Source organism: Pleurodeles waltl, chromosome 1_1, assembly GCF_031143425.1.
Source record: "Pleurodeles waltl isolate 20211129_DDA chromosome 1_1, aPleWal1.hap1.20221129, whole genome shotgun sequence".
Lineage (NCBI taxonomy): Eukaryota > Metazoa > Chordata > Amphibia > Caudata > Salamandridae > Pleurodeles > Pleurodeles waltl.
In genome coordinates, this window is record NC_090436.1 from 38,996,584 (window position 1) to 39,010,883 (window position 14,300).

The window sequence follows — 14,300 nt, forward strand, 5'->3', positions numbered from 1 at the left end:
CTGGCATAAGGAATCACTAGGAAGGGAGAGCCCTGGGATAAGGAACCACTCAGAAGGGAGGGCCTTGGGACAGGGAATCATTCGGAAGGGATGACCTTGGGACAGGGCCACACAAGAAAATGAGTCTTAACAATGGGGTTGTGTTCTGCGGGATCAGGGAAAAACTGGGTTAGTGTGACACGGGGATGTAGAAACTCTGACCTTGTGTAAGTGAAACTAATATCAGGATCAGGACAAACTAAGACACTTCAAGCAATGGGAGCACAGGCAAAGAAATAAGCATTCACAAACCGAAAGATACACCAACACTGGGACACCGGGAAACAGAAGCACTCAGACAGGTTATCATTGGTATAATATAAGGAAACACAAAAATCAGGTATGATGGCAAGGACATTAGAGCTGTCAGGCCTAATTTAAAGGAGTAGAACCCCGGATTTCTGAGATTCAATTGGGGTCAGAAGAAGCCTTGCTAATGTTTGGAGAATCAAAGTTTGTCATACACAAGTTCACCTAGGTTCCTGGGTGAGAAAAAAAGTGTAGGGCAGAAGTCTAGTCCTGCACCCCATCAGAGTAGTGTCCTGGCTAATGGCTCTTGTTGAAAGAAAAAGAACCCCTGTTTTGTTACCGTTATCTTTAAGCTATTGACACTCACCTAATCAACAACCATACAGGATTTAAATGTGCTTTGCGTGTAAAGAATGTTGGATGAGGTGAAAAAAGGAATTTGACTGTTGTCAACATTTGTGTTCATGTCACAATCAACACTCCTAATAAGCAACAAGATAATTATATTTTTTAAGCGAGGTGTAGCAAAGAAAGGACCACTGAGGGCCCCATAATTTAATGCGGTGGCAGTAGATGTGAAGGGAGCAAGATAGAAGAACTATCTGTGCACTATTTTAAATCCTGCTTACCAATGACAATGTTCTAAAGTCTTGAAAGAAGGAAAGGATGAGAGAAGAAGTCAAATGATGCATAGGTTAGGACCAAAGTGGCTGATCTACCCTGGCCCAGAATAAGAGCCTGATTATGAGTGTGGCGGTCTTACGACTGCCATACTTGCGGTGGTGGCCAGGATCACCACAGATGAGGCAGCCCGACTACCACATATCAACCCTGGTGGTCTGACCACCAGGAAACCGCCAACTCCACCAGGATCCTGGATTCCAGCGGTCTGTTGGTAGAGGAGATCCTAATCCGCCAGGGCAGCACTGCAGGCAGCACTGCTCTGGGGATTACAACCTCATTCTCCACCAGCCTTTTCATGGTGGTAACACTGCCATTAAAAGGCTGGTGGACAACCGGTGCGGGGGGCTACAGGGGGCCCTTGCATTTGGCAAGGGCAGTGTACGGCCCCCCACCAAGCACCATGCAGACAGTGAACATTGCAACGGTGCTGGTGCACCCTGTGGCTACAGCATTGCTATCGGCTCAATTATGAACCGGAGACAATGCTATAGCCTGTTTCCCACTAGGCTAGTGGACAGAAACTTAGGTTTCCACCTGCCGAGCTAGCAGGAAGCCCTTAATAACACCGGTAGGAAGGTCACTGCGTAGACGGGGGCCACCCTGTTGGGAGTTTGGCAGATGGAAGTTTCCATCTGTCAAACTCAAAATGACCCCGATAGTATGATATCATCAACAATAAGAAGAATAAATTATTCCATACTATGCCTAACACAAAACCCTGATTGGGAACAATCCAAGATGTTGTTCTTTTTTAAACAGCAGGATAAGTGATGATTAAGGGCGAGATTTAGCGTTCAGATATCCTCTCCACTGTATTACAAGTGCCAATGGATACAATGCACTTGCAATATGGTAGATGGAATATTCTTCATTCTTGTGAATGAATAATCTGTCTGCCTAACTCTAAATCAGTCCCTGAATTCCTTTACCAACATTCTTGAAGGGTAGGGAGGGAGAAAAATTAGCTGGAAATGTGAGAGCACAGTAGAATCTGTGGTGGGGTTGTTCTTTAATAATGGGATAACCTGGGCAGTTTTCCAGGAACTAGATGCAGATGTTTGTGTGCATGAGAGATTGATTTTAGCTTATATTATCGAATTAGTTTAGGACCTGTCTATCAGGGGCTGAACAAAAGAGCAAACAAAGAATGCAGGCTCTGTTCATTTCATAGCTTATATATTTTTGGTATAATGAAGAGATTTAATAAGTACTCAGTGGATTGAAACAATAATTAATTAAGGTAGTTTGATAGTTATTAATTTGGAATTGAATAGATTAATTTTTACATTGGCTTTGAAGAGGGAAAGTTTAACAGAAGTAACACAAATTTGGAGAAACTGTACGCAAAGTTGCTTGAACGATACTGTTCTCCTGGCACAGTGAGCATGGAATGAACGTTCAATGAAAGGTAATCTTGAAGAGAAGGTGTGTCTCCACATTTTGTTGGGATGTCTTGTTAGCTAAAAGATTACATTTTGTTGTATTAAGGGAAGCCAGTGATCAGTTTATCAACATGCGAGAAACAATAGATGTACTTAGATATGTGTAATCAATGAGGCAGTGAAAGGAATTAGAGATGAAAACTTTTGTCTACTAGGGATTTTTTACATCATATATCTTATAAGAGATTTTAGATATCTTTGGGTCATACCAATAGGAATTCAACTAAAATAGGGATCAGTAGACTCTGGGCTGTGATTTTTGCAGCAGAAATTAATTTCACTTTCGATGATTAAGGGAATGAATGCTGTGACTTTATCTATTTGCTCTAGCTGCCTTCCTGGTATTATTTAATCGTAGATGGTATAATGGAATTAAGGATGAGTGCAGACTTTTGCTTAAGTGATACCCACACATGTGATTTGACTTTGAAGTTTAGGTAAGAATCGTATGCTCCATTACAACTTTTGGTCCGTTTTCTGAAAGTTAATTATGATTAGAAAGTAATGTTTATTTATTTTTTCTTTCTTTGAAAATATGTTTTACTAATATCTGTACAGAAGCATCAACTAAATGCATTTTGACTCAGCATTTTGAATTGATTGGTGAACTTCAGGAGTCATGAATATGTGGTGTATATATTTATGATTCAACAACAGATTGTGGTTCTGAATTAAGTTACAAAAAAGCAACATCTAAACCCTGTTGTGTCTAAAACCGATGTCGCATATTGACTAAGGAAGCAGATGTTTCTTTGCATATTAGATAATTGAAGGGATAGTAGAGCACCAAAGGTTTGGGTTTTATTAGCTTGATTTAATATTTAGTAAGTTATTGATTAAATGATACATAATGAGAAAGACTTCACATGTTATAAGAGGATAATTATATGATCATGTTTCTTTAAATATGATTAACCCTTATGAAGAAGTTATGATGCTGAATTTCAGTAATTATATTTTGTTGTTTGGAGATAAATGCTATGGATTGTATTTATATGCAACTATGTGCTGTTGATATATGAACTTTCTATAGAAGTACCATGAGATTGCAGTATAGAAGATCTGCCATTTGCTAATTTTGGGTATTAATTATTTCTTTGATAAGAAATTAAATTTTAGATGTGCACTTATAAGACAATGTTAACATTTTTTAGATTATGTCCACGACTTATTAAGTAATACATTTTGTGAGTATTTGTTTTAGATGATATTCGAGATAAGAAGTATAAGGTGGTTTAATAGAAAACAAAGGAATTGTGCAAAAACAAAATCATGATTGTTCTGTATGTTGATTTCTTTCTATTTTTACGTTTCCTTGTATTATAGCACATTACTTATTGAAGTGAGACATGAGAAGGCTTTACATATATTAACCCCAAAGAAGTATCAGGATGCCACAAAACACATCAGGTCAGACTCAAATTTATATTGCAATCTCACTGTTTTTTTTAAATGTTGGCTACAAAATTACCGTGGAATAACTGATCACCAGGGATTTGTAAACCAATGCAATAATTTTATAATAAGAATAATGAAAACTGTTGGGTAGGATTAAACATTAGAAAGTCTGTTTTATGTTAGGTTTGTAGTAAATATAAAACCTTTGTATATTTGAATGAGTTAAGCTGATTTTTTAAAATATCATCTTGGACTTGGGTGAAGAACTTTGTATTGTTTGTTCTATTTGAGAAGACCTGTGTGTGTATATATATATATATGTATATATATATATATATATATATGAATTTTGCTAAATAATATTTCTTTGAATAAATTCTTTGAATACAGAGAAAGGAGCTCTGCAATTTCTTGATAAAAATGGGTGCATGGTCTGGGCTGGGTGATAGAGGATGTTAGACAAGGCAGCTCTTGGTGTGGTTTCACTGCACTTTTTTGCTTTTGACCTCCTGTTTTTGGATCATGTGCCGTAATTTGTTTTTCCTGGTCGTGACATTCTGGGCACTTAATCACTTCTAAGCAGTGCTAACATGCTGCTCTCTGTCTCAGTGACACTGGTAATTCATTTTCCATAATACACCCGTTGTATAGTGCACTATGTGTGCCCAGGACCTGTAAATCAAATGCTACAAGTGGGCCTGCAGCACTGATTGTGCCACCCACGAGTAACCCTGTAAACATGTCTCAGACATGTCATCGCAGTGTTTGTGTGTGCAGTTTTGTACTGTCAATTTGACCTGACAAGTTTCCCCACTTGCCAGGCCCAACCCTTCCTTTTGCTACATGTAAGTCACCCCTAAGGTAGGCTCCAGGGAGCCTCATGGGCAGGGTACAGTTCATTTAAAAGGTAGGACATGTACTGGTGTGATTTACATGTCCAGATAGTGAAATACTGCCACATTTGTTTTTCACTATTGCAAGGCCTCTCACTCCCATAGGTTAGCTTGGGGATCGGCTTTAAACCTCCTTTAAGTGTAGTTTCCCTTTGGGAGCAGATAGAAATTTTGAGTTTGGGGTCTCTGAACTCACAATTTAAAAATACATCATTTTGTAAAGTTGGTTTTTAGATTGTCTGTTTGAAAAAGCCACTTTTAGAAATAATATTTTCTTGCTTCACCATTCTGTGCCTCTGCCTGGCTGCTTAATCCACAACTGGGTCGGACTGACAGTTGGGCTATTTGTGAATTCACTCTAGACAGTACACAGAAGGAGCTGAGGTGCGCCCTGCATATCCTGATGAGTCTCATTGGACTAGAGTGGGAGGGAGGGGCTGTCACCTGCACTTGGAAGGGCTGTGCCTGTCCTCTCACAATACAGTCTCCAACCCCCTAGTGTGTGTCCGGGGCAGGGCAAGGAAGAGGCAGGTTATTTATGCAGTAGAAAAACTTTTCTTTGATGTTTGCCTCCTTCAAAGGCAGAAATGAGTATTGGACTGCTGACGCCACAACTTTAGACTACTTCTGAATCATGTGGGACCTCTACATAGGTTCCATAAGATGCCCGACCCTCTTCAGTATGGATCCCTCTAGCCAGCATCATCCGCTCTTATGACATCAATGTCCTCTCCTACGCCAATGGCATGCAGCTCATTTTCTCCCTCACAAATAAGATGCCCAGTGCTCAGATCAAGTTAAATGCCTGCATGACTGGAATTGCTCAGTAGGTAAAGACCAACTATCTAAAGCGGAACATCGTCAAGACCAAAATTGTGATCTTCAGGAAGAGCACATCACTGTGGGACTCCATGTGGTGGCCAACAGAGCTAGGACGGACACCCATCTCCACCACCAACAACAAGAACCTTAGGATCATCATCGATAGCAAACTAAACATGACCGTCCAAGTTAATGCCATCACCTCCTCATGTTTCCATACCTGTAAAACCAGATCCAGCGGTCAAACCTTCTCTAACATTGCTCCTGTAGCATGAAGCAACCGGCGATTACATGCAAGAGCTTCCTCCTCACTTTTTGACTTCTGCTAAAAGCTGAAGACCTGGCTTTTCGAGTAGTCCCATTAGGCCCCAGGCATGGCTTCACTCATACCTGATCAGCACCAGGATATCCTCCTGCGTGATAGTGCACTCTACAAATCTGCATAACACTTTTCTTACTGTTTGCTAAGTTTGGACTGGGAATTGTAAATCTAACCCATCCTAAGTCCAACACGTTCAATGATCTTGCTTACATTAGAGGTGGAAAAGTTATTCTCACCCATCCAAAGTCAAACACTTTCCCTATTGTTGCTTAGATTAAAGTGAAAATAGTAAACCCAACCCCTTCAAAGTCCAACACTTTGCCAACTTCTGAGAGTGTAGTATGTTTAGCAAATCTAATTGTGAGAAAAGTGGATTGTTGGTTGGGATGGTGGTGAGACCTCACCCAGTAATAATGTCTCTCTTGCATGTCAGGTCCAGTTAGGAGTCTTTAAATCAAACTTTAGCTCCATCCTGGATAGTTGGGACTCAGAGCTATCAGGCATAAGTCAAGGAAAATCCCAGTTCAATTTATAAAAACAGACCTTTTTTTATCTTTAACTGGGTATCAAAATGACAAATATTAAATGAAGGGAAGCAGAGTTAAGGCTTTGCCAATATTTTCTTAACTCACTCCTTTTCACCCAAAGATGTTTTCATAGTTTAACCAAACAACTTTGTAAATCTCTACATTTCACCCCTAGTAGTTGTCTTTGAGCTTCAAATGTGAGGGTTTGGGGTAAAATCAAGATGCAGGTGCCGGGTTGGTCTCTGGCAAGATTTTACTTTTGCACTTAGAGGCTCATTACGAGTTTGGTGGTCTGACTGTCGGACCACCAAACCTGTGGGAGTGAGGGTGCCAACATACCAGTGGCCTCACCCCGTCTTATTATGATGTTTCCACTGGGCTGACCTGATGGAAACCTCAAATTATGGCTTTTGCACCAGTCAGCCCGAGACAGTGCCACAGCATTGACCTCAACTCCCTTGAGAGTGCCGAGTCCAATGCTTTCACACAACAGCCTCCTCGGAATACACACTGTCTGCAGAGCAGACTGTGCACATTCTTAGGGAGCTGGGGGGGCCTGCGCTGCCCATGCCATGAGCATGAGCAGTGCAGGGGCCACTCTATGGCCCCCAGCACTGGCTTTCTGTCAGCCTTTCTATAGAAGTGAAACCGCCATGGAAAGGCTGTCAAAAAGTGGAATCAAGATCAGCACTGCAGTGGCTGACCACAACTCCAACTGCTGACACCCCATCAGGATCTGTGATCCTGGTGGTGGTGGCGGTCCCCTGGTGGTCTGACCACCGGGGTTGTAATATGTCAGTTGGACCGACAGAAGTGTGACAGTCCGACCGCCGCTGTGAGTTTGGTGGTCTTATATCTGCCAAAGTCGTAATGAAGCCCTTTGTTTCTGGGTCTGTTTCTCGTCAATGGTGAGGTTAGGGGGTTTCCTGCAGCTTGAGCCCGGCTTTAGCTTCGAAGTTGGCAGACAGTCAAAATCCAAGGTTCTGGTGAAAGCCTTGGTTTTTGGGAGCATTTTTGCTACCTGCACAAAGTAATTAGTGGTAGTCTATAAGCTTCGGACTCAGTGCTCAGAAATAGTTATTATTGGCTTTAAATTGGTTTATTGCAGTTCCAAGTCAAAAAGAGTACACTCCAGCACCAGTCTAGGATTAAGGATCTGGGAGGCACCTCTAGGGGACAGGACTTGATCTACGGGCTACACCAGCAGAGCCCAGGGCAAGTTAAGTGGCTATTTCTCAGCTGGGTACTTTGCAAGTGCAGGCTTCTTTATCTTTTCTGTCCCTCAAACTTAACAGGAGGCTAGTCAACTGACCCTTAGAGTCCCCTTACTGCCCCTTGGAACAGGTGGGAGCAGGTCCAGCTTTGGGGATCTATCACCACAGGCTCAACAGCAAGAGCAGCCCTTCTCTTTTTGAATTGCTGCTTTAGATGAAGCATGTGCAGCCTTTCTTTCTGAATCTACAGGTTGGTGGGAAGGACTGGTGGGAAGGACTCACAAGCCAATAGTGCTACAGTTGCCATGGGGCCACCCAACCTACTTTTATATCTTTTCCTGTCAGGTTGGCACTACATCATCCTGTAGTTCAGCACTCTGCCCAAATCCAAGATGTCAAGACCTCTCTTCCCTGGTACAGAGCTCTGATACAAAGTTAAGGGCACACCCCTGAGTTGTGTCCAGTATAATTAGCCACCCCTCTTGGGAACCCAGTTCTGCAAAAAATTGTTTACCCCCTGGAGGAGATACCAGTCGGTCCACCTACACAAAGGAGTGGACAAGCTAAGGATTGACTTACATTTTCCTCTCAAAGGTGGCTACTATCCTTGGGCTATCCTGGCAGGAGGATGTCATAGCCCTTCCCTGCAGGAGGCCCTTGGATCCCCATCCTGGAAGTGCTTCACATCTCTTTTCAGTAGAGCAGCAGGCTTTCTCGGGGGACAACTGCTGCAGTTAATCAGGAGCGGCTACTAGAAGCTTGGAGCAAGAAAGTGGTGACTTTCTAACGTCACCTTTGTATTAAAGTTACCTTGAATCAAAATTCAGCATTAATTTGGGTTTAATGTAATACTCAATTTGATAATTTGGAGATATAGGTATGGTGGTCTCAAATGTAAGTTAGCGCTTAGCAAGTGGGATAGTGAAACGTAATGTTAGCCAATTGGCCTATATTTGTATATAAGTATAAATGAAACATGCCCTTCCCTTTGATATTTAGCACCCTGCCTTGTGGGGTTCCTTGACTCCCATTGACATCGGTTTGGTCCATTCCTATTGCAGTCACTAATCCCAGCCACACAAGTCGCACAGCGTTTTTAAGTGCACAAGTAGAGTAGGAATTTTGTGAATTCCTGCAAATTTCTAAAGTTTCCATCACGAAAATGTAAGAAAAATATGTGATTTCAGGCATAGTTGGAGGTTTGCGGGGCATTGTGAGTATGACAACCTCTTGAGAGGTGGACTTCCCAGGTTGTCTGGTTTTCAAAAATGTCTGTGGTTGGTAGGTTTCCATGGGTGGAGCATCAGCACAGCCCTATAAACCGCAGCTACCCCAATTGCTTATTTCTCAATGTAGCACTCCAGGATCTTTTGCTTTGGGGTCTCACAGCCCACCCACACAAGTGGGGTGCAGTTCTTATTGGGGACCAAGTGGTAGGAAATATGTTGCTCTCCAAAGATTCCAGAAATGTCTGACAAATAAATGTAAGGAAAATACATGTTTTTGCCAAAGTTTGATGTTTCCAAGGGTGTCTGGGTAAAATTACTTAGTGAGAGCCACGCAAGTCATGCACCTCTCTATTACCCTGGTTGCCTAGATGTCAAACATTTGCACATTTTCAGGGGTTTCCTAGGTGCCGCAGAGCTAGGGCCCAAAATCCACAGCTACTCACTTTGTGAAAAAAGTGTCTGTTTTGAGTGGAAACATGTGACAGATCTATGTTGCGTTTTGGCCCATTTCCTGTTGCGGGCACTAGGCATACGACACAAGTGAGGTGCCATTTTCACTGGGAAACTTTGGGGAATGCAGAGTGGAAGGAAGTTTTTGGCTCCCCACAGATATATAAAAAGTGTGATATAAATAACATAGATATTTTCTTTACATTATTATATTATGATATTCTGTGCACAAGAATCACCCGCATATTTTTTGGGGGGAAAGTTTTGTGCAGATTCATTAAACGGTGTCAAAGTTACAGGCAAGTCAAAAAACTCTTCTTTTCTAGAAACAAGGTCCTAAGTATCTAGTGAATGAGTGCATGAGAGTGTGAATTGAGCTGTGAGTGGGTGCATGAGGGACTGTTTGGGTCTGTGAGTGGGTGTGTGAGGGTCTGTGAATGGGTGTGTGAATGTCTGAGTGGGTCTGTAAGTGATTGCAACAGTGTCTGAGTGGGTTAGTCAGTGTCTGGGTGCGTCTGCAAGTGGGTGCATGAGGCTCTGTGTGGTCTGTGAGTGGGTGTATGAGTGTCTCAGTGGGTCTCTGTGGGGTTGCATCAGTGTCTCACTGGGCCTGTGAGAGGGTGCATCAATGTCTGAGTGGGTGGGTGAGTGGGTGCATCAGTGTCTGAGTGGGTGTGTGAGTGGACACATGAGTCTCTGAGTGCACATATAAGTGAATGAATTAGTGTATGAATGTGTCTCTAGGTTCACTTCCAAATGTTTTCATATTCGCAAATATTTAGTGAATAATCTGCCAAAATTCACAAATATTCACAAATGTTCGTGAATATCGTGCATGGTGATGCAAAAATATTTTAAACCCATAATGTGCCCCTAAAACACACCTATAACACACCCCTGGGGTCAAGGTACTTTCACCCTGACCCCTTATGACATTTTCAATTTAGATTTTCACCCCTGGGGACCATTTCCAATTAAATGAAATGGCAGCTGTACCTTTCTAGTCAGGTTGCGGTCAGCCAATTAGAGCACTTCTTTTGGCAAGCGCATTCACAAAAATGTGTGAATATTCACAAATAATTTGCAAGGCAAGATATACAAGCTTAGATTTCCTTTAATATCTTAAAAACTACAGATTTACACCAAATAAGCAAAAGCGTAATCTCAGTACCGAAATCTAGCTTTCTGCCATATTTGGTATAAATTCATCCAGTGGTTCAGGCTGTAGTAGTGTCTAAAGGCCCTATGGGAATGAACATAGGAAATGCAACTTTTTTGACCTCCTCTTTTTCTTCTCCCCATTTGACGGATCACCCCATCACTTTCCACGCGCCACAAGAACCACCAGAGCAATTTGGTGAAGATTCGTCAAACGGTGGCAAAGATATAGGCAAGTCAAAAACACTTTTTCTATGGAAACTAGGTCCTAGATATAACTACCTACAGGAGACCGCCAGTAGATTATATATATATATATATATATATATATATATATATATATATATATATATATGTGTGTGTACATATATATATATATATATATAATATAACTAACAAAACTATCCATTTAATATAATAATAGCATTTTTCCAATATTTTCAATTTATTTCCATGTAACTATATATATTCCATAGTGATCAATTTAAAATGCTAGAAAATAATTTAATGCAAAGAAAATATTTGTATTCTTTATATCACACTATATATATAAAATACACACACAATAAAACCATAAAAATAGAAATAATTCAATGAGAAAAATACATTAATACATGTAGACAAAAGATTAAATATTTAAAATGTAAAACTCTCAAAACACTTTTACTAAAATTACTATAAACATTAAAATGTATTTAAAAATAACAACAAATATAAATATATATATATATATGAAAAAACAAGTATCTATTTTGACAATATTATGAAAACTATTAGCACTGTAGGTTATGCAAAAAAAGGGAAAGTGTTAGATTTCTGAGGGGTTAGATTTACTATTCCTACTCCAGTCTTTGCAACAGTAGGGAAAGTAATGGACTTCGAATGGTTAAATTTACTGTTCTCACTTCAATCTCAATCCATTCTCAGCATGAGTAGGGAGACTGGTGAACTTCAGAGAAGTGAAATTAATTATTTCCACTCCATTCTAAACAATACTAGGGAAAAGAGATGGACTTCAGATGGGTGAAATGTATAATTCCCACTCGAAACAGTGCAACAGTAGGGAAAGCGGTAGACTTTGGAGAGGTAAAAATTACATTGTACTGTTTACTATCTACTAATTACTTCATTAACTTCCCACTCAATACCCCTACAAACCTAATGGCCCACAATTAACACATAGAGAACACAATTAGTATTGCCTAATTTACATAATAAATATCAATCATATAATTAACTAAAGTTTATTCAATAATTCCTAATTAATTATCATCTAATTATCTTCCAACCAAATGCTCCTACAAACCTAAACCAGCTAAACGCTATAAATTACTATTAATAATTAAATAAAAAATTCACTCAAAATTACAAACTGTATTTTACAAACAATTAAGAACATTACATTTATATAAACAATAGTAACACATAAAATTAATATAGCAACTAAAACACATTCAAATAAATAAAAAACGATGTTTTTAACAAATATTTTGTTTGAAAACGACACAAAAAAAGTAAATGTTATGTAAAATGATATTACTTACCTCAAAAAACAATATTCTTGTCAACGATAGTTGTGCATCACAATATTTGTGTGCCACGATATCTAATTTTCGATATTTATTTTTCCCATATATTTGACTCATATTTTGTCCACACACCAGGAAGAGGAATGAGAAGTGTTGCAAAGTATTAAAGTTTGCAATATCACATATTCAAAGCCCACTGTTGGCAAATTCAGCCTTCAAACTCTGTATGCTTCCCCAAAGAGAGAAAGACATTAATACATTTCTGGCAATGGAATCGGAAAGTGTTTTGGGAATATAAATAACGTGTTTAGAATAAAACTATATATCCTTTTATTTGCCACCATCTCTGACCGTTCACCAAATATTTCCCATCAGTATAGATCACTTTTTTGGCTATTGGCAGTGGCCTATCCACAGGCGTGTCGTACTCAACACAACACTGACACTTTGCCACTGCATATCACCTCTGCTCGGTCCTAAATGTCCCTGGAAGCCGGTTACCTATACACCACAACCAGTTCAGCATCAAAAGGTAAACTGAATTTCCAGGGTGTCTCTCTCTTCCTCCCACATGCCTCCCCCACTGTAGTAGCCTCTTTGTCCCCATCATGTTGCTTCGTCACTTGTCTGCATGTTATCCCATGCATTACACCTCACCCAGCAGCCACAGCACTGAAGCCCATCAACAAATGTTTAAGGCCCTTAAACAACACGCAAGCAAACACACACACAAGTCACTTGCAAAGAAGGGGCAGATAAATGTCATATGGAATACGCGCAAAGACTGTTTCCTTCATATACTTAATATTTTTCATAAGTGGAAATGGAAGATGAAAGGAATGGTAACGTATCCTCAACGTCATTTATTCAACCAAATTAACCGATAAACCTGCCTGGATCAAAGTTCGCAACTAGGGTACCAGGTGGTAACATACAATATTGCAAGAGAGACATCGCTGTTTAACATTAATTAATTAATTGGTTCGTTAGCTCAAATTATAGCAATCTGTCAGAACACACGCTAGCCTCCTGGGAACAATCATTTCATATTATGCGTGTAAAAATATGTCCCCGAGCATCTAAACGAGCTGTTACATAATTGCATATCACAGAACAGTGCTGCAATAAGCAATGGACATGAAACACTTTCAGCACACTAAGTGGCAGAAAAGTGTAAAATCAAACTTAGGAATTATCACCTAACTGATGCCTTACTTGAAAATAAAGCTCCACACTAAGCCATATTATGCAACACAGAAAGGTACAGAGCAACGAAAATTCAGTTTGCAGCTGTTTGCATAAACGTTAAAGGTATCTTAAAAGCACATCAGTATAGCACCACATGTGAAAAGAATACGTCATGATGCCTATTCATTAACTGCATTTTGTAGTATGTGTAGTAGTACTACAGTAGTACCACTAACATACTACAAAATGCTATTCACTATCCTATGTGCAGTGTTGGACATGGGTTCTGCCTCCACCGCTTTAATCTTTTTCTTTTGGGGAGGTCGTTGCCCCCGCTGCAGTCTCCGCACATGAAGGAATCCGTTTTAGCTGTAAATGTGGGAGGGACAGAGGGGAGTGGCTGGAAAACTCAGAGTACCTGTAATTACAGGTGATGTGGTTATAAAGGAGTGAGGAGGGGTTTAGAGAGTGTTAGGGAGGGATTTAGGCATGGGCATCAATTCACTATAATGCCAGGGGTAGTGGAAACAACTTCACACACCCCTTGACCTTAATGACATTGCAGGAAGTGACATCTTATGCTCCTTGACCCAGATTTGTTTTCCCGAATGGCATGTCAATTGATCCAAAAATCACAATTGCCATGGCAGAAGTTCCATAATAACTATGATTTATATGATAGCATAACATAGACAAAAGTCCACTTTTGATGCCACCTTTATTATTATGTTGACTTTATCTTTGAAAGGTCAGGAGCATAATACTGTACTTACCCTGAATTGTAGTAAGCAAGCCAAGTGAGTAAACCAGACCTCTTCTAGGTGCTTTCTCTACACAATAAAAATGGGAAAATAATGAATAATGGTGTGAAATATTGTAAAATTTTACCATCAATTTGTTAACATGCCATAGGCATGGAAAGGGACTCTTTACATATTCTAATCATTTCATGGTGCTCCAAGCCAACAAAACCTGATGTCCCCTAAGAGTTGACCCAATTTTTTTTAAAATGCGGTCTGGGTGCTCCCATATGTTAAATAGTATCTAATGTGTGCCAAGGCAAGATTTTTATCATTGGTATATGAGTGCACCCATTTAAAAAATGACATACAATATGCCAGTACCAGAATTTTGCATTTTATGACACCCAAATAGC